This window comes from Octopus bimaculoides, chromosome 3 (genome assembly GCF_046866305.1).
Source record: "Octopus bimaculoides isolate indiv1 chromosome 3, ASM4686630v1, whole genome shotgun sequence".
NCBI classification, from domain to species: Eukaryota; Metazoa; Mollusca; class Cephalopoda; order Octopoda; family Octopodidae; genus Octopus; species Octopus bimaculoides.
The window spans coordinates 56718176-56739802 of NC_142930.1; positions in this window are offsets into that span (position 1 = coordinate 56718176).

A 21627-nucleotide genomic window follows, 5' to 3' on the forward strand; every position below is an offset into this window, starting at 1 on the left:
GGGGGCCGGATATTAGGGGTGATGTGGTCACAGAAATTGTCTGACAGCCATGACTGGGTGTCCCTGCTTGTGTGGCATCGTGCAAAGTCCTATTGCCAGACATAGGGTCTTCCAGAAGTCACTCTCTTGACCCAGGGCAGCACTACCTCTTCCAGGCATTTGATGTAGGCCACTGTGTTGAGTCTGAGGCTATGTGGGAAGATGAATGGAAGCATAATATCGCCATCACTAGTGATCACTCCAAATACCATGATGTTGATTGGATGTTTGATTTTTATCACTCTCAGTACATGTTTTGGAGACATGGTAAGCCAATGGTTGTTCTGTGTGTTCCCCATCTGATCCTGGCAGAAAGGAATCATTGTCAATCATGGCCTGGATCTCACCAACAAATTCAGGTGTTCTTTTCTTATCAGAATGATCAAAGTTAGTTTTCCAAACTGCCATACCTTTGTAATCACCTTTAGACTCATCCAACTCTTTCCAAATCCTCTGCACTGTCCTCAGATTGACACACAAACTCTCTGAAATGTTTGTATTGGAGCTTCCAGTGCGAATGTCAAGCAGTACAGCATGTTGTTTCCAGATTTCTGGATGAGTGAATTACATCATGGTGCTGTTTTTCTCACAGATGGTGCCCAACTGATCCTACTCTACTGTGTTGTCGACAAAATCAAAAACAAACTGTGCATGCGTGAAATTAAACATATGAAATGCTGACAATTTACCCTGTATATTATATTACACACACACACACACATAGATTTATATATATATATATATATATATATATATATATATGTATGTATGTACATAATATATACACACACAGGCACACATATATGTATGTGTGTGTGTGTTTATAAAAGATCATAGCTGAGTGGTTGGGCTATTCAGCTCATGATTATAGCCATGAGTCACCTGGCAAGACACTTCATTTCATGTACACTGAGCTGGTAAAAATGTATAAGTACCTATATTTCAAAGGGTCAGCCTTGCTATATTCTGTGTCACACTGTATCTCCCTGAGAACTATATTAAGGGTAGAGGTATCTGTACACCGCTCAGCCACTTGCACATTAATTTCACAAGCAGGTTGTTCCATTTGTTGGATCAACTGGCACCTTCATTGTTGAGTGCTAGTGAATTCTTTGCCCTCATAGCATAAAATTAATAACTTTACACACGACTGAGATACATCAACACAAGTTTCCATTTTCAAATATCTTTCTCTGTCGCCATCCCCACCAACCAAGGAGGCCATCAAAAGCTCTACGCTAACTAATGTTATCCACACTGGCATTTTGGAGTTGACTCTTCTGAGGAATAAGACCTTTAACAGTTAGGGTAAGGCAGCTTTCAACATTTGAATGATATATCAATTATATGCAAATGGAGACAATCATAGAATGATGATAATTACAAATAGGCACTGAGTCTATGAACAGAGGATTTCAAAGCATGTTTCAATGGAATAATGATGATCTTAACACTTCAACTACAGAAAGACATAATCAATACACAGATAAAGGAAACAGACAACCCATCCTACTCAAATGTCTTGTGAATAATATTATGTTGTCCAGAAAGTTCTGAGCATTTTTAAGCTAAATCTTTGAACACTTTATTGAACATACCTGAAATGTAACACAGTTAAAACTTTGGCATTGCTTGAAGTGGTTGTGCATCTCTTCTTTGTTTCTGAATAAAAACAGATTTATCTTTTATTCCAGTTACCCTTTATTGATATTTGAAATAGATAACCAAAAATTTCATATTTGTTTTGTAATGCTTTTCTTTTTTAAAAAAGGAGAAAATGATGCAAAGATTTGCAAAAACATTTGTGAAGTTTATTGTGATGATGCTGCAGGTGAATCAGCTGTTCAAAGGTGGTTTGCAAAATTTAAAGCTGGAAAGTTTATCTTGGAAAATGATAGTTACAGTGGAAGACCTTCAAATTTGGATTAAAGATATTTTGAAGACAAAAATCAAAGAAAATTCAAATATCACGACTAGAGAACTTGCAGAAGAATTGGAAGTTTCTAAAAGTACAGTTCATGAAGTAGTAGTAGTAGTAGTAATAGTTGTGGTGGTTAGGTACGGACATGGTTGTGTGGTTGTGTGAAATCACAGTTGTGGCTGATGCTGGTGTCACATAACTGGCACTTGTGCTAGTGACACATAAAAAGCAGCTTTTGAGTGTTGGGCCTCATGGAGGGAAAGTGGCCGATACTGGTGGCATGTGAAAAGCACATTTTGAGTGTTGGGCCTCACGGAGGCAATGACGAATGACCAAGACCTTTGGCATTATGCTGTGTTTGAGAAGAAGATCCATCAAGCCGAATAAAATCGCAGTTGTGGCAGATACTGGTGTCATGCAAATGGCACCCATGCCGGTGGCACATAAAAGCACCCATTACACTCTTGGAGTGGTTAGCATTAGGAAGGGCATCCAGCCGTTGACACCATACCAAATCAGAATGGAGTCTGGTGCAGCCTTCCAGCTTGCCAGCCCTGGTGAAACTGTCTGACTCATACCAGCATAGACAATGGATGTTCAATGATGATGGTGATAATGGTGATGATGAGAGAAAGGGCCAGTTTCTCACCTAGATCCAAGGCTCCATCATTGGAATTTCAAAATTGACAACACAATGTTTTTGTATGTATATATATGTGCAGGTTTGTATGTTTTGTTTAATGTATGTATTGCCATGCATATAGTTGCATGTACAGACATGCTCTATATACTTAAATGATAAACTTCTGGAAAGATTTACAGATTTTTACAGTTTCAGTGATGGCTTGGATCTGTAGTCCTTGAATCAGCTTTCTCTTTTCTGCTTTTAAGAAGCCTAATTTCTCAAGATGCAGATTTCTCAGTAATTCAGCATATGTATGTATGTATGTATGTATGTATGTATGTATGTATGTATGTATGTATGTATGTATGTGCATACATATGTATGTCATTGTCAGGAGTATTAAGTCAGATCTGAGCAGTTAATCTGTAGGAAGTGATTGAGCCTCTTCACCCTGATGGGTGTGAATGGTGCTATTGCCTGAGGTGGCTGTTCAGGCCAAAGGCAGTATAGAAGAGCAAAAGCATTTATCACAGGGGCAAGTTGGCAGGGGACAAGGAAATGCAAGTTGCTCTTTGCATCTGATCTCTGCCTCTTGATGTCTGTTATTTTCCATCTGGTCTGTTCCCTTGACAATGACATACAGTCACCTTGGGCAGCCCTTAGCAATTATCTTCCAGACATTTGGATCAATGGAGCAGTGGAAGGGAGTGGCTTGGAGCTGGTGGAGCCCCGGCAGAATCTGGGACTCCATGTATCTGGTGCTTGAGGCCAATTCCACAAAGAGGAGTTGAAGGGTGAGATATGTTTGAAGCATATGCATGATGTGTCCTAGCCAGCAGAAGTAGTGTTGTGCAAACCTCCCCCAGACATATTTCTGCATTTTGGAAATTGTGACTAAAAAGACCAGTATCAAGAAGAGCATCTGATCATGGAATAATTTTGGCTCCAAATTGCAAACATAATAGATATATTCTTTTACTCTTTTACTTGTTTCAGTCATTTGACTGTGGCCATGCTGGAGCACCACCTTTAGTCAAGCAAATCGACCCCAGGACTTATTCTATCGGTCTCTTTTTGCCGAACCGCTAAGTTACGAGGATGTAAACACACCAGCATCGGTTGTCAAGCGATGTTGGGGGGACAAACACAGACACACAAACATATACACATCCACATATATATATATATATATATATATATATATATATATATATACATATATACGACGGGCTTCTTTCAGTTTCCATCTACCAAATCCACTCACAAGGCTTTGGTTGGCCCGAGGCTATAGTAGAAGACACTTGCCCAAGGTGCCATGCAGTGGGCCTGAACCCGGAACCATACCATGTGGTTGGTAAGCAAGCTACTTACCACACAGCCACTCCTACTGTATGTACATATATGGTAACTTGCTTGAGAAAAGTACTTTGTTCTTCATATTCTTCTTACTGATACTTTCATGATAAAATAAATGATAACCATCAGACTACATTTAATAAAAGTACTATTAATGACTTTAAACAAATACAATGATAAATTCTGTCTAACCACTGTCATTGTTAATAGAGGTAGCAACTGACTGTCCATTTTACATTTTGTGAAAGAAAGAAGCTATTTTCAAATTTAGCTACTTCGTAGCAATAATAATTAACATTTAATTTCAGAACTAGATCTAATCTATTTATTTTGTAGGAATGGAGATAATAAATAATATAAAATTCCCGTCACATATATGTATTTCAATCTTAGCTGGATCTCTTCAGTGTGGTGCAGAATTTCAGATTATTTGCGCAAATCAAGATAGAGATATTTTTTCAATCAATAAAAGTAGTGCACAACAAAAATAGAGAAAAAAAAAAGAGAAGGAAGGAGAGAAAGAGAGGATGAAGGAAAGAGAGAAGGAGGATAGGTACAGATTTTCCCTTGCTACAGAAAGAGAGAAAGATATTAAACATACAAGTAGTTTTTAATTTTAGTTTTTTTTCTTCTCAGAACTGATTTGAAAAGAAAAATAGATTTGAAATGGGAAAAGGAAAACGATTCTGTGAGAACATTTATTACCTTTCTCCCCTCACTACTTTTCACATTTGAAGAACCGTATCTACTTTGATCTCTTTCACTACCTTTTCTGATTGGTGAACCTCAGTGTATTTCACAAATAATCAGAAATTTGGCATCACACCGAAGAAATTCAGTTAACATCAAAATGGTAGATATGATTTTAAGATTTTGTGATTTTTATTAGCTGCATTTCTATAAGATAAATAGATTAAACATCATTTTACAATTCGATTTTAACTATTACTGGTATGAACTAACAGAATATTAATTAGTTTCTCCCCTTCACAAAAAACGTTAAATTAGTGATCTAATCAAAACGGCATTTGTAACATCCTCATCATCATCATCATCGTCGTCGTCGTCGTCGTTGTCGTCGTCGTCATCATCATCATCATCGTCGTCATCATCATCATCATCATCAATGTCATCATCACCATCATCATCGCCATCTTCATTATCATTGTCATCATCATCATCAATATCATTAATATTGTCATCATCGTTGTCATTATTGTCATCATCATCACTCTCATTGTTCAATGTTCACTTTTATTGGGTTGCCTGGAAAGTTCATGCCGATATTTAAAGGACAGAAAAATGTCAATAAATACTTGCCATTACATTTTTAATCAACCAAATATGAACCATTTTGTTGCACAATGCGTCTCCATCTTTCCTTTAACTTGAAAATACCCTCTTCCCAGAACTGAGGTGGTTTCATGGCAAAGAATTTGTCAAGGTATCCTTTTATGTCATCCAAGGAATTGAAATTTTTACCATTAAGACTATTCTGCAGAGACCTGAATAAATGGAAATCCGAAGGAGCAATATCTGGTGAATATGCTGAGCTGCAGCAATTTTTGTCTGGTTCCCAAAGAAACATGCAGTCTTGCATTATCATGTTGGAAAACAACACCCTTCCCGTTGGCCAATTCTGAACGTTTCTCTTGAATTGCTGCTTTTAACTCGTCCAGTTGTGTGCAGTATATCTCAGAATTAATTGTCTGGGTACTTGGGAGAAGCTCATAGTACAGAATTTCTTTCAAATCCCACCAGACACAAAGCAAAACTTTTTTAGGGTGAAGACCTGCTTTTTGGGGTGGCTAAGGGTGGCTCATGTTGCTTACTCCAGGATTGCTTTCTCTGAACATTTCGGTAGATAATCCATTTCTCATCACCTGTCACATTTTGCTTTAAAAAAGATGCGTTTTCATTCTGTTTATAAAGTGAACCACAGATGGAAATGCAATCCAAAAGGTTCTTCTCACTCAACTCATGTGGTACCCAAACATTGTAGCGATTTGTGTACCCAAGCTTTACCAGGTGCTCATGAACAACGGCTTTCGATAGGTTGAGGCTTTCTGCCAATTCTCGGGTTGTGCAATGTGGGTTATTCTCAATTAATGACTTGATTTGGTCATCATCTGTAGTGGATGGTCTGCCTGATCGCTCTTTATCAATAAGGCTACAATCTCCAGCTTGGAACCTTGCGAGCAACTTCCGTACAGTTCTTTCAGATAAAGAAACATCACCGTAAACTGCGCATATTTCTATGGTTGCTTGTGAGGCATTTTTCCCTTTATGGAAAAAGAAAAGCATCAAGTGCCAAAAATGAACTTTCTTATCTTCCATTTTAAAGGGTTACAGAATTAACGCAGGTTATAGGAACATAAACCTTCTTCTATGAAAAGATAGCTTAAACTGTGCTCTAAATGGAAGTGTAGTGAAATCCTATTTTATGGACTCAACGTGTTCTAAAATAAGTCGAAAGGTAAGCTACTATAAATTGGCACGAACTTTCTGGACAACCCAATACTATCATCATCATCATCGTTTAATGTCCGCTTTCCATGTTGGCATGGGTTGGATGGTTTGACTGAGGACTGGCAAGCCAGATGGCTGCACCAGGCTCCAATCTGATCTGACAGAGTTTCTACTGCTGGATGCCCTTCCTAATTCCAACCACTCCAAGAGTGTAGTGAGTGCTTTTATGTGCCACCAGCACGAGGGCCGGTCAGGCAGTACCGGCAATGGCCATGCTCAAATGATGTTTTTTACGTGCCACCTGCACAGGAGTCAGTCCAACGGCACTGGCAATGACCTTGCTCGAATGTTGTTTTTCATGTGCCCTCTAGGATTCGCACACTCATTTCAGTCCTTCAGTTTTTCTAAGTCCTGTAATGTACTGAGAAGGTTGGGTCTCCAACAAGGCTTTTCATGATACCCTTAAAGCCTGGAACTTTATATGTATGAATGTATATACATATGTACATGTATATACATATTACAATTCAATGATAGTGTTATATAATATGCCATAGCCATAGAGAGATGTAAAACATCAATAATATTTATGTTCAGTAGCTTACCAGTGGAAACCCTCGTCTATATGATATGGAGTAGTTGCCATTATATATTGCAATGCAGTAATCCAGCATGATCTCAGTGGTTCACTGACAGAAGATAAGCATCATGTGAGAAATTGGTTTTGATTTCTAAGTAATCAAAAATAGTAGTTAATCTAGGTTTGTTTTACCATAGAATAGGTAGTTCAAAATCATAAGAGATACTTTCTGAAGATTTGATTTTCTTTCTTTCTTTTTTTTTTTTTGCACTGACATGAAAGATGTGTGTGTGAAAACGTGGTTGTGTAAAAGCAGGTAGAAAATATTCTGATGAAAGAACACAATACAAAATTTCTCATTTAAAACACTCTGTCGTAATGCTATCAAGAAAAATATTTTTGGAAGTTATTTGCTGATAATTTCTTATACAGGTACTAGATTAGAAATTATGGATATGAATTTAATTGATTTTGCTGGCCCCTGAAAGATGAAAAGTAAAGTTGACTTCATCAGGATTTGAACACACAGTGTAAAGAGTGAGAACAAACACTGCAAAGTATTTTCTAAGAAGGCCTCAATGGCTCTGCCAATCTATGACTCTGGCTAGATATATAATAATAAAAAAGGTGGTTATTTTTGCCATTCATTTCAAATTCCTCAATATTTTCAAAATTCATTGAAACACATAAACAGTCACTGTCATTGGTGACAGCAGCAGTTGCGTCAGTGGTGGTAATGGAATTAAATGGTATCTGTGTGGTTAATTAGTGGAGGTGCAATGGACTCGCGGTCATAGGATCACGGTTTCGATTCCCAGACCGGGTTTGAGCGAAAGCACCTAAAACTCCACGAGGCTCTGGTAGGGGATGGTGGCGAACCCTGCTGTACTCTTTCACCACAACTTTCTCTCACTCTTTCTTCCTGTTTCTGTTGTGCCTGTAATTCAAAGGGTCAGCCTTGTCACACTGTGTCACGCTGAATATCCCCGAGAACTACGTTAAGGGTACACGTGTCTGTGGAGTGCTCAGCCACTTGCATGTTAATTTCACGAGCAGGTTGTTCTGTTGATCGGATCAACTGGAACCTTCGACATCGTAAGCGACAGAGTGCCAACAACAAGTGTGGTTAATCTGCATCGAGCTTCTTCATTCTGATGGGTGTGAAGATTGCCAGTGCCTGAGGTGGCTGTTCAGGCCAAGGGCGATATAGAAAACCCGAGGTAATTTATTGCAGTGGAGGGTTGGTAAAGGATGATGAAGTGTGAGTTGCTCCTTGTGTATTCAATGTCTGATCCCTGCCTCTTGATATCTGTTACTTTCCATTTGGTCTGTTTGCTTGGCAATAACATGCTGCCACTTTGGGCAGTCCTTGGTAGTTGTCTCCCAGTTGAGTCAATAAGGCAGTGGAGGAATGTGGCCTTGAGCTGATCTCAGGAAATGAATTTGGGGCCCCCACAGGGTCTGGTGCCCGAGGCCAACTCTGCAAAGAAGAATTGATAGGAGGGGGACTAAACAATATGTTTATTAGAAATATGGTCACAGAAACAGTTAAGGTATGTAGCTTCTATATGTACTCTCTGGGGTATTAAAATGAAACAATGACCAGCATAGAAAATTGTGACTGCTTAACTAACCTTATTGAATTTATTGTCTCAACTGATTGAAATAATTGCTAATTGTCTTAGCAGCTTGGCAAAATATCCAATACTCACTGTCATTATTGATTAGATAGTGTCATCAAATTTGTAACTTATAAATCATTTTCTATGGGGATTTTTTTCACAAGGTTGTGAGAAATCTTGAAAGAAATAAAAACGGTATACTCTGCTAGATGTGTGCTGTTTTGGGTGGATAAACAACATAGTACAAATGTGCTGAGAGAAAGATTGAATACAGGTAGAGTCAGATATAGTGTGCAAGAAAGAAACCTATAATGATATGGAAGTGTGATAAGGATGTGGCCAACTGTTTAAAGAATTCCCAATCACTTAATGTGAATGACACTTGCAGAAGAAGATTATCCAGGAATATACAAGATATATGTATATATATATATATATATATATATATATATATATATATATATATATATATATATATATATATACATATGTATACACATTTATATGCACACACACACACTCATATATATATATATGCACATAAATATACATACATGAATATATATATATATACATATATGTATCTACTTATGTATGTATATATACATATATAGACATATATGTATACATACATATACATACATACATATACATGCATAAATATGCATGCAGACATATACATACATAAATATATATGCATATGTATATATATATATATATATATACATACATATATATATACACACACACACATATATATATACACACACACACACATATATACACACACATAACAGACAGACAGACACACACACACACACACACACAATGTAAATGAGTGCTCAACACTGCATTGGTGGATAAATATTCTTTGACTCACAAATAAAGTATATATATATCATTATCGTTTAGCACCCTCTTTCCATGCTGGCATGGGTTAGACAGTTTGATATGGAGCTAACACAGTGCAATCCAAACACCAACTGTCTGTTGTGGCATAGCTTCTACAGCTGGATGCCCTTCCTTATGGCAACCACTTAGCAGTGTCTGCTGGGTGCTTTTTATGTACCATCGGTACGAATATGTTTGTGTAGCACCAGCATGGGTGCATCAATACAACACCAGCACAGATGGTTTTTAAGTGGTACCTGCACACGAAGGACAAGCCTGTGTGTATGGAAGACAGTGATTTTATATGCCACAGGCATGGGTGTGTTCATGCTGCACTGGCATGGGTGTGTTTACAGTTTTCAAGCATGGGTGCTGTTTATGTGGTACTGGTACCTGAAAGGACAAGCCTGTGTGTATGGAAAACAGTGATTTTACTTATCTTGACCTGTCTTGTGAAGTACAGCAAATCACCACATCTCCCAATCCCTTGGTATTTCCTCAGTGAGGCCCAGCATATGAAGATCCTTTCTCACCACTTCATCCCAGATTTTTCCTGAGTCTACCCCTTCCACTGGTATCCCCCACAATTAAAGCTTGGCACTTCTTTACGCCACTGTCCTCATCCTGCTCTTTTGCTTTCTGTCTCTCTATCATCTATCACTTTTTGCCTTTCCTCCAACTACCATGTGACCTGCGACCATTCTCATTCCTCTCTTTCATTTCTTTTTCCACTTGACTCTTCACTCGTTTAGTCATGTTTCTCTTGTTTCCTTCTCTGCTTTCAACATGGTTTGTTTGTTTATCAATGCTCATTCTGTTTCTCCATCTGTTCCCATTTTCAATTCCAGTCTTAATAGACATTTTCTTACCCCTTTCCATTACTCATATATTTGTCTTGTGTTAGAGGTGCACAGTTTTATTTTGTTTGTATTACAGTTTTATTACATGTTTATTTTATTTATTTTGTATATTCACACATGTGTTGTGTTTGTTTTCATCATTGTCCTCAACATTCGCTCACCATTCCCAGCAGCTTCTCACTTTTGATGCCTCTAAAAGTGAACAATATCATCATTAAAGGCCTGAAATTGTAAAGATCTTTTGGATGATAACTGATAAAGAATGTTTGAATTTTCCGTCTGTTCCTATGTTGTGTTCTGATTTAAATTTGGAAATACACACACGCACACACACGCACGCACAGGCGCGCACACGCACACGTGCGCACACACACACACACTCACACATCTCAGTTTTATATGAATGTAAAAGACTTTGTAGTGTGAGAAAATATATAGCACAGATTAAGACATTTATTAAGACATTTAATACTCTTCTGTTGTCTTATTCATGTGTGTCCATTTATTCAGCCGAATTTTGAAGATGCTAATATGCATGCATGCATATGTACGTATATATATATATATATATATATATATATTCCACAGATGAGATTCATCAGAGATTCTCAGTATAGAAAACAGTAGTATTCAAATGAGCCAAACTTAGACTCTGATGTTTTTACAGGAGATCAGTTCCATGGGGTAAAGAATGGCTATAAGAGGAATCCAGTTGGACAGATATGGAGGCAATTATGCAGATAAACAAATTAGATCTAATAAATATAACAGTTTAGGTAAGAAATACAAAATATGTTTATATGTATACATGCAAAAGAAGAGAAAGCAAATATTTCAGAAAATGAATATTTATATATAAATATATAGACATTTATATTAATAGATCTGATTTACACATTCCATCTTTGAACTTTCCAGCATTAAGACCTAAAATGTAAGTCTTTTGTACCCTGATGACAGAAGTTCATCTTATCCAATGTTGATTGTTTCCATTAAGGCTGTATATTGTGATGAACTACATCTACCGACATTCTCCCCTTTAATTTTCTCTGTCGTTTGTACTCTGTGTAAGTTGGATCTACTTATATAAATAAGTATATTTCTATACTTAAGCATTCATTTTCTGAAAGTCTCCACATTTTGCTTTTTCTTGTTTTGCATGTATACATAAATACATATTTTGTATTTCATACCCAAACAGTTATATTTAATCTATCTAATTTGTTTATCTGCATAATAGCCTCTGCTTCCTGTCTTGGTCACTGTCAGTCTATTTATTTGTCTGTCTGTCGCTCTCTCTCTCTCACTTTCTTTCTTTCTCTCTCTCTCTCTCTCTCTCTGTATATATATATATATATATATATATATATATATATATATATGTATATATATATATATAACTTTTATAAGTAATATTCTAAAAGAATATATAACTGAACTTATGTTGAGTGCTCAATTATTTTGAGCAAATAAATGTGTATATATGTGTTTTTATATTATTAATAAATTCATAAACTCATCAATAATATACTCAGGAAATCAATATTTAATATTTTGAAAGACATACATCCAACATGACACTGCAAGATAATAAATTTAAAATTTAAAATATAAATATACGAAATATAAATATCAATATATATAAAAATCTGAATATAGAAAAATATATGTGTGAATATATATGCGTATAAAAATTTATGCGCAATTAAGCATGAATATTGTAAAGTCTAAAATATAAAATATAAAGGAACCTAAAATTTAAAGAGTTAAATATCTTACGATCGTTTCGCGGATATTACTATAATCACAAAGTGATCTAAAGATCATCTTATTATCAGTGATTCCGCTCTTCAATTGGCGGCACACGACTAGTCGTGTCAGTGGATGGCCGCAAACCTCGTTGCTTCCAGTGTGGCAAGAAGGGTCACCTCAGGGCGAATTGCAACCAGAAGACGGAGGATGGAAAGACTAACCAGGAGGATACAGAAGGGAAAAAGAAGGATACTCGAGAAAAAGGGAAGAAAAATGGAGAAAAAAGGAAGGAAACAGGAAGGAAGGAAACAGAAGAAGAGGAAAAAAATCTAGAGATGGTGGAAGAGAAACAGGAGCAAACACCGGTGCCAGTGGAAAAGGTTGGAGAGGGTTGGACTATTGTGTCCAACAAAAGAAAACAACTCTCCCCAACGGAAGAAAAGCAAAAAGAAAAAAAAAACAAAAAGTGTGAATCAAAGTAAAAGACAGTGTGTAAATGGTGGTTCGAACCACAAATAGAGATCTAATGAACCACCTAGCAACTATCGACAAAGAAAAAATGAAAAGGATAGAGTTTAAAAAAGGAAAAGCTGTGTATAAAACAACGAGGAAAATGTTTAACGTACTCAGCAATAACTATAGGAGAGACATAGGGGTGCCAAGATTGGATTATGTACCAATCATGTCGGAGAATTTTATACCTCCGACTCCACAGGCCCCAGATGGAGTGGAAAAGGCGGGGGTTTACCCCCCACCAGATACTGATTAAGGTAAGACACTTATGGCTGATCGAATTGGATGTTTAAATGTACGCAGCCTGTCGTCGAGTTGGAAGCAGGGGGGCTTCCTAAATGACATCAGGTCGCGAAATTTAGATGTGATTGCTGCCACAGAAGCCCGGATAAGCAGGCCAAGAGATCTGCTCCCCCTCTTGAACGGCTACGAGAGATACGTCTCTCCATGTCGGCCGGGAGGTGGGGGTGTTGTGTTGCTCTTAATAAAAAGAGACCGGGTTCCTGAGGTAAAGTCTATTTTTATTGATCCAGGAGGCAAGCTGGTTGTCCTGGATTTGACATTTAGTTGTGGTAAGACAGTCAGGTTGGTCGCAATTTATGCACCCAATACAAGTGGTTTACAGAATCAATATTTCCGTGACCTTGGGAAATTCCTTTCGACATCACATTCTTTAGTCGTGTTAGGTGACTTCAACACAATTGACGATGCGCGTGTTGATTGTGTTGGCTCGCAGACAGATAGAACAGCGAATCCTGGCTTTCGGGACCTGCTCAGCCACTTTCAGCTGGTAGACCCGTATAGACTGGAACACCCAAAAGCACCACTGTGGACGTGGTCAAATAGCGATGGGTCTTCCAGGTCTTATTTAGATAGGATATTGATAAGAAAAGTAGATAAAGATACAGTTAGGTGTCCACAATTTTACCCAGTCAGCTATAGTGACCACAAGATGGTCACAAACGAGCTGACTGTAGGTAAGATGTATAGACAGGGATCTGGCTACTGGAAACTCAACAAGTCCCTCTTGGAGAATGAGGAGTACAGAAAGCGGATCAAGCTAATAATTCAAAGGGCGTTAACAGGTACCATCATTAATAATAAATGGTGGTACGCCCTTAAGCGAGCCATAAAATATGAGTCGATTAGATTTAGTATAGGCATAGCTAAGAAGGAATGTAGAATAGGCGATGGTCTAGTTAAGGAGTTAGAGAAAGCCATGGACAATGGTAATGCGGACCAAGTGAAGGCCAAGAGACTGGAACTAAACCAGCACCTCGAAAGCCAACACATGGGAAGCATTATCAGAGCAAAAATTCGTGCAATGGGTTGCAAAGGAATCAAAGCTGCCGGATGGGCCCGAGTGGTGGAAGCTCAACGGGGTAATGACTCCATTATTCGGTCTGTGGTGAACCTTCAGTACGTATTGGTAAACGAACCCGAGGATATGTGTGAGGCCTTTCAGGAGCACTTCGCCAAGCTTTTCGGGGGTGATGGTGAGCCGCGTGGTGGGGAAGACCTTGAGAGCTTCCTTGCCGGGCTGCCACGCCTCTCGGGGCCGAATGCGGAGGCTTGTGAGGGGCCGATCACGACTGGGGAGATAATCGAGGCGTTGGCGAACTGTGGTAGGGGCAAATCGCCGGGACTTGATGGCCTACCCTATGAATTATATAAAAGTATGCCAGACTTGTTCGGACACCTGTTGACCACGAACTGGCAACAGAATGGGTGGATCCCCAGATCTGTGCGCCGGGGAGTAGTGATACTGGTCAGGAAGGACCCGAACAATGGGGATTGTTTAGAAAACTTTAGGCCCATCACTCTGCTAAATACAGAAGTGAAGATTTTGGCCAAGGTATTAGCGAAAAGGTTGGCGCGTGTCGCGGATGGTTTGATTGGGGAGGCACAGACCTGTGCCATCCCTGATAGGACCATTCAGGATAATCTCCACCTTATCCGCTATACCATAGAGAATTTTGGGACTAAGACTGGCAGAGGGGGGGGGGCTTTGGTGCATGTAGACCAATCTAAGGCATTTGATAGGGTCGGCCAGCAGTACCTGGTGAGTGTTCTTGCGAGGTTTGGCTTGCGCGTCGGTTTCCTCAGGTGGATCATTCAATTGTACCACAACATTGACTCGATAGTTCGGGTGAACGGTTTTCTCTCTAAACCGTTCTGCATCAAACGTTCGGTTCGTCAAGGGTGTCCACTCTCTCCGCTTTTGTACGTGGTGGCTCTGGAGCCGCTGCTGAGAAAACTGAGGGAGATCCCGAGAGCGCCGGGCATGGAGGAGTTTGTTACAGCATATGCGGACGACATCACCATCAGCGTGACCACAATGACACGCCTATGTAAAGTAGGCAAAGTTATTGAGGAGTACGAGACGGTGGCAGGAGCAAAGATTAATCGGGATAAGTCAGTCGGCTTGCAACTCGGCACCTGGAGGGGCAAGTCGATGTCTTCGGATAGCGTCGTAGGACGCTGGACGGAGGGGCCGGTTAAGTTGCTGGGGGTTTGGTTTGGTCCAGACCTCCAGGTGGAGAAGAACTGGGCAGAGGTGTTGAGCAAGATAGCCGGTATAGCCAAGAGTTGGTCTTGGCGAAGGCTGTCCTTGAAAGGGAGGGCGGAGGTAGCCAATGTGTTTATCGCATTGGTTATTACCTACCGCCTGACCGTCGTTCCTTGCCCTGATTCGTGGTTGACCAAGTTGGAAAGACAGCTCTTTGACTTTTTGTGGAGGGGCTCGAAGCCACTTGTGAGACGCTCTATCTGTTGCCAGAAACCGTTAAAGGGAGGTTTAGGGATGCCTTGGTTGATGATGCGCAGACATGCGTTGAGGTTGAGGCATCTTTGGATACTCCTGGATGGTGACCAGGTGTGGTCTCCGTTGGCAAGACAAATGTTCCCCAACTTCGCCGGTATGAGTGCAAAGGAAGCTTGGTGCTTTCGTAGACCGAGGTTGAGACTATGGTACACGGAGTGTCGTAAGGCTCTCCTGCTATTCCGACGCTCAGGCAACGCCGGCAGCGGGGGTTCTACAGCATTCTTTTATAGAGGGTTAGTAGAGGCAGAATGTGACGATGACCTGGGAACGACTCTGGGTCTCGGATTTATTGAACTCGACAGCCTGTTCTTCCGTACATTCGGGTTGAAGTCGTTGGATAATGTCCAAATGTCTTTGACCTGGAAATGCTACAGAGGAGCCTTGCCCGTTCGCGATAAACTTGCAAGACATGGAACGCAGATATCACCGACCTGTCCAAGATGTGGGCGGGATAGGGAAACCGTCCCGCACGCTATTGTACGGTGTCCGGAGGTCTCTGAAATGTGGGTTTACGTGGAACACCTAATGTTAAGTGAAGGAAGAGTACAGTTGTCGGCTGAGTCAATTATAAAAATTGACCCGCCAAGTTTGTTATCAAACGAAGGTAAGAAATGTTTCCTCATTACAGTAGCAGTAGCGAAAGAGGTTGTGTGGAAGACTAGAATGGAAGGGAACAAGACGGGCACTTTCATCTCCAGTCAAGGTCTGGTGAGATATTTTTCTTTTCATTTGAAAAGAAAAATACGAGTGGTGAGAAATTTTTTGTCGGAGAAAATGTTTCAATCAAGATGGAAATATGTCGCTCGAGAGTTGCGAGTGAAAGAGTCCAATTGAATACGCCATAGGTGTCTTCGAAAGTGTCAGTGGTGGGATGGGGCTCGTGGGGTCGGAGCGTAACCCAGTCCCCCACTTCATCTGTCTATATTGTTTTGTGTGTTGTTTATTGTAACATCCGATTTTCGATTTTATTTTATATTTTTTAATCACCGAATTTTTAATTGTTTCATATTTTTTGTAACCCCATATGTTTTATCTGACCCCAATCAGATTGTTTGTCCCTTTCTTTGTTTGGCCCCTAGTGGGTAATAAAGAGATACAAATTTAAAATTTAATGTTGAAATATTCGCGGTGGATGAATTTTCAAACTTGGATCGGATTTATAGGATTACCAACACGTCTAATAGCAGGATGAGTTTTGCCGAGGTCTTCTATACATTTAGAAAAAAATATACCAATTCTTATACAAATAAGTGTTTAACACTTGAAATTTCAACAAAGGATGAAAGGAATGAACTTTACATATTTCAGAAGGGTTAATTTGGCAATTTATAGAAAGGACAGTATATATTTTATTATTATTTTTAATTTTTAAAATATTTCTAACGGTTTAATATTATATATATATACTATTGGTTCTTAATGCATCTCTGAAGAGCGGAATTACTGGTAATAAGACGATCTTTAGATCACTTTGTGATTATAGTAATATCCACGAAACGATCGTAAGATATTTAACTCTTTAAATTTTAGGTTCCTTTATATTTTATATTTTAGACTTTACAATATTCATGCTTAATTACGCATAAATTTTTATACGCATATATATTCACACATATATTTATCTATATTCAGATTTTTATATATATTGATATTTATATTTCGTATATTTATATTTAAAATTTAAAATTTATTATCTTGCAGTGTCATGGTGGATGTATGTCTTTCAAAATATTATATATTGATTTCCTGAGTATATTATTGATGAGTTTATGAATTTATTAATAATATAAAAACACATATATACACATTATATATATATATATATATCATCATCATCATCATCGTCGTCGTTTAACGTCCGCTTTCCATGCTAGCATGGGTTGGACGATTTGACTGAGGACTGGTGAAACCGGATGGCAACACCAGGCTCCAATCTAATTTGGCAGAGTTTCTACAGCTGGATGCCCTTCCTAACGCCAACCACTCAGAGAGTGTAGTGGGTGCTTTTACGTGTCACGCGCACGAAAACAGCCACGCTCGAAATGGTGTCTTTTATGTGCCACCCGCACAAGCCAGTCCAGGGGCACTGGCAACGATCTCACTCGAAAATCCTACGGGAGCCAGTCAGGTGGTACTGGCAACGGCCACGCTCAAAATGGTGCATCTCATGTGCCACCCGCACAAGAGCCAGTCCAGGGGCACTGGCAACGATCTTACTTGGCTTGCCGGGTCTTCTCACGCACAACACATTTCCAAAGGTCTCGGTCAGTAGTCATCGCCTCGGTGAGGCCCAATGTACGAAGGTCTTGCCTCACCACCTCAGCCCAGGTCTTCCTGGGCCTACCTCTTCCACGGGTTCCCTCAACTGTTAGGGTGTGGCACTTTTTCACGCAGCTATCCTCATCCATTCTCACCACATGTCCATACCAGCGCAATCGTCTCTCTTGCACACCACAACTGATGCTTCTAATGTTCAGCTTTTCTCTCAAGATACTTACACTCTGACGGGTATTCACATTGACATTACATATACATATATATATATATATATATATATATATATATATATATATATATATATATATATATATATATATATATATATATATATATATATATATATATATATATTATATATATATATTCATTGTATCTATTGATAAGTGGTTAGTTGCAGAGTGGTACAAATAGACTGTTTTCTGGTATCTTGATTCAGCCAAACAAAATAATATACCTTGAATCACAGTTTATTGCTATGCCAGCCAACCATCTCATAAATTTGAGATCAGCTATTCACTAGTGTAATTACTTCATTATTCTTCATTAGGCACTACAACTTAGTGTGAAGAGCAATCACTTATATAGTATTTCAGTTTATTTAGTTTACTTCATAGTATTCACTCGTATTTGAAGTTGATGTACTTGACTTCTAAGTTATTTAACTTAGCTAAATACGATTGGGAAATTAATTCCTTTTTAAACAGATTATAAATTTTATTCATAATACATGTATTGGTTATCAAGTTACATTTTCATTTTATTATATTTTCTATTTTGCACATGTGCTCCAATACAAGCATGTAGAATTAGTTCTACAGATTATAATAAAATGATAAGCCTTCTTTCTCAAATAATCTGCAACACTCAGAAAACTTGCATCGTCTCATAATATATCCTCTATAAAATCAATGGTCTCATAGCTTATCAGATTCATAAATAAATTTAACAGTAAATAGCAAGATGAACTCTGTTAATTCAAACTTTGTCTTTTCAAATGTTATATCAGCATTCACTTGAACATTTTCGTAATTTTTTATTATGTGTAATGGAATAATAGTGTTTTAAAAAATTTTATTTCTGCATAGGCATTGTTTACATATATTGTTAAGTTTACCATACAAGTTGATATAACATATTATAGGCATATAGTGTAAACATTTAAACATCATCATTGTCTTTCCAAATATTTTGGAGCCTTTCTTTCAATTCTAAACAAACCAGTGCAATCAAAATATTCTAGCTGATACCAATGAATTAGGAAGAGAAGTCTATCAGTTCACAGAGCTACAATGTAATTTCTTCAAAATAGTTATAGGTTTAAAAAACACTAGTTGAAATACTCAAAGTTGGCTGGGTAGAAGAGAATTAATGATGAAATCACAAAGTAATTTATTTAACTCTTAGTAAATCTTGGGATAAACATGCAGAAGGGTTTTGGACTGAGTACATCATGGGAACCAATTTTTGATTATTATGATAGATTTTTAAGAAATTTTTTTAGATTTCCATGTTTTAAACACAGATAATTTTGATTCAGTAATGCAAATTCAAAGCTTTTCGTTCCCTCTTCCCTTCAAACCACACCCTAGATCTAACTGAAAACCTTAATCCTAATTGCTAACCCTAACATCAAATTCTAATTTGGACTCTTAACCCTAGGTCCTAACCTTAAACCTTAACCATAAACTCAAACCCAAACCCTGAGCCCATGACTATTCCTAAATCCTAACCCTAACCTGAAGCTTAATCCTAAACCTGATTGTAATCTTCAACCTAATTATTTTGTAGAATTGTAACTTTAAAACATAAAGTTCCTTTTCATCATCATCATCTTAATGTCCACTTTTCTATACTTGTATGGATCATGTAGAATTCATCAAGGCAGATTTTCTTCAACCAGATGCTTACTGTCACCAGCTTTCACCTGATTCCAAGTAAATTGATATTGCCCCATGACTAGATATATTTTCAGGGAAGACTGGAAACAAAAATCGCTGCTTGCAAGCGATGACACTCATTTACAACTAACACACTATGTCAAGACAAACACACATACACACACACACGTACACACACATGCACGCATGCACACACAAGCACACACACACAAACATATACACAAACACACAAACACACACACACACACACACACACACACACACACACACACACACACACACACATCACAAACTTCTTTCAGTCTCTGTCTACCAATTCCATTCAAAATGTTCTATGCCATTCCCTGCATATCTAGTTTTATATGAGAAAGACCATCCTCTAGAGACATACATTAGCAAAAGCTATGGGGTTACTTCCAGTGATCTTCCAATACACCAAACACCACCATAGAATTTCTGAGAGACTGTGCTATTACTAAATAGTCATAGAACCTACACTAGATTCATTCATCCTACATCCAACACACACACACGTGTGTGTGTGTTCATGTGTGTGTGTGTGTGTGTGTGTATATATATATATGCAGGTATGTATGTAACTGTGTGTGTGTGTACTCACACACTGAGGAGAAATAAGGATAAACACTGGCTTATATAATAGTTCCTCTGTGCTTTTCACCATTATAGTTATTTGGAGCCCGTATAGTTAACCATGTCCAACTTGGGATATAGTTATCTGTAACTTAATACAATAAAGTGTTCCCTGATGATGCATTGTGGTCGACCACTTGTAAGATATATACTAGAGTACCATACAACTGTAATTGGGAAAAGCACATAGGAACTATTGCATAAACCTGTATTTATCCCTATTTCTCCTGCATTTCCTTTATGATTCATATCTAATAATACTGCTTAGTATAAAAATTAATTAACAACCAAACAAAGCAGATTGGATTATAGAATTCTATTTGTGCACAAAATTTCTACTACTACACACACACACACACACACACACACACACACACACACACCCACACCCACACACTCATACTCACACACACACACTCATACTCACACACACACACATGCACACAAACACACACATATCATCATCATCATCATCATCGTTTAACGTCCGCTTTCCATGCTAGCATGGGTTGGACGATTTGACTGAGGACTGGTGAAACCGGATGGCAACACCAGGCTCCAGTCTGATTTGGCAGAGTTTCTACAGCTGGATGCCCTTCCTAACGCCAACCACTCAGAGAGTGTAGTGGGTGCTTTTACGTGTCACCCGCACGAAAACGGCCACGCTCGAAATGGTGTCTTTTATGTGCCACCCGCACAAGCCAGTCCAGGGGCACTGGCAACGATCTCGCTCGAAAATCCTACAGGAGCCAGTCAGGCGGTACTGGCAACGGCCACGCTCAAAATGGTGCATCTCATGTGCCACCCGCACAAGAACCAGTCCAGGGGCACTGGCAACGATCTTACTTGGCTTGCCGGGTCTTCTCACGCACAGCCCATTTCCAAAGGTCTCGGTCCGTAGTCATCGCCTCGGTGAGGCCCAATGTACGAAGGTCTTGCCTCACCACCTCAGCCCAGGTCTTCCTGGGCCTACCTCTTCCACGGGTTCCCTCAACTGTTAGGGTGTGGCACTTTTTCACGCAGCTATCCTCCTCCATTCTCACCACATGTCCATACCAGCGCAATCGTCTCTCTTGCACGCCACAACTGATGCTTCTAATGTTCAGCTTTTCTCTCAAGATACTTACACTCTGACGGGTATTCACATTGACATTACACATCCAACGGAGCATACTGGCTTCATTCCTTGCGAGCTTACGTATGTCCTCAGCAGTTACAGCCCATGTTTCACTGCCATGTAGCATGGTTGTTCGTACGCATGCGTCATACAGTCTGCCTTTTACTCTGAGTGAGAGTCCCTTTGTCGCCAGCAGGGGTAAGAGCTCTCTAAACTTTGCCCAGGCTAT